We start from the raw sequence: 1,482 nt of genomic DNA on the forward strand, positions 1-1,482 counted from the left end.
AAAAAAATCAACTGCCCCGCGCATCCAAACTATTACCACTTGTAACAATAACAATACAGTATTAACAACAACCATCCACTCTCAATTACATGTACAAAGATCACCAGACTTGGACACATAATAATTATGTGTCTAAATCTGGTGACCTTTTGTTCAAAAACTTTTGTCACGACTCGGTGACAAAAGAATCCTATTGATAGACAGGTCGACACGATAATGCCCATAATAAGATACTGCAGATACTACAAATGCCCACATCATTTTACATGACATTTTAGACAGAGACTGGGCCAGGCCCGTTTTTTAATGACATCGACATCTGAAGTCAGAAGATACGTGGTAAAATCAATGATTGTGGTTGTGACTATACAAGTAATAGTACATGTACTATTAGTACTGGTGGCCTAACTACAAGGTAGATCTAATTGTTGTTACTGTATTATTACATGATTATTGCTTGTTTCTTGTTATCTAACCTTAGGCCAAAATCCCAAGTACCGGGTAGTGGAAACGGTCAGGTTATTAGATCTAGACCTATTAGATTTATCCTCTAGGCCAAGACGACTGGTTCGACGCACGACCTTGAAAAACATTTACAGGTAGGTACGTTTTTGATTTTGAAGGTCACAGTTGAATTCGGTCACCCCCCCCCCCCCAACCAAATAAATAAATTGGTAGCTTTTGCCTCATCCACGAAGGAAAATCTGGCTCACCCCAGCTCAATGAAGAAGAATTCGATTGGCATTGTGCACTGCGCATTCGCATTCATTTTAATGTAGATCTGTATTATGCAACTGTCTGTCTATCTGTCTGTCTGTCAGTATGTCTGTCTCAGTAGTGTTTCTATCATGTAGCCCTACATGTACAATGTATCCCGATCGCAGGTTTGGTCTAGGTCTAGAGCAAACAGAAACCTTCTTAATTATCTACTGTTCATTGTTGTAAGGACTCCCGGAAATCTCGCTGAGTCACATCAGAGAGGTGGTCACACACAGTATACAGGGAGCTGTCTTCAAAATGACCGAATTCATCATGTATTCTTTTTTCACTTTTCACAATCTTTTACATGTTGTAGATTTGCAAAAACAAAAATAAAAAACAAACAAACATAGTTCTCTTGATCTATTTAATAATTTTGTGTTTTCCCACAGTAAATTTTATATTGTAATTCTCTGTCAAATAGAATGTTGGGTAAAGAAAAATTTGAAGAGGGGGGTGAGGAGGTAGATCCACACACGATGTACGTTGAGTAGGTCATGAAAACGGTCCGAGTCTGACGCAAGTCTTAACTTAAATATTAATACACACGTGTAATTCGAAAGAAAACCGTAGTCTATTGGGTGGAAAGCAGATCAGATAGATAATAAACTAATTTATAATAATCTAGATCTAGAAAGATTATAGTTAAAGTCCAACGCGTACATCCAGGGGTCTCAACTACATAATGGGGGCGACACCTGGGTCGCCGTGACGTCATGTCCG

At 38.7% G+C, this 1,482-nt stretch overlaps 1 protein-coding gene across 1 annotated transcript in view; it reads left to right on the forward strand.

Moving 5' to 3' along the window:
• Positions 1-6: 6 nt before the first annotated feature.
• Positions 7-1,482, forward strand: part of LOC101848072 (deacetylase Oant_2987) — a gene marked incomplete in the record, with an annotated part of 31,971 nt that continues 30,495 nt past the window's right edge. Inside the window, 1 exon segment of the mRNA XM_005108054.3 lies at positions 7-599.

This window comes from Aplysia californica, unplaced genomic scaffold, assembly GCF_000002075.1.
Source record: "Aplysia californica isolate F4 #8 unplaced genomic scaffold, AplCal3.0 scaffold00656, whole genome shotgun sequence".
NCBI lineage: Eukaryota > Metazoa > Mollusca > Gastropoda > Aplysiida > Aplysiidae > Aplysia > Aplysia californica.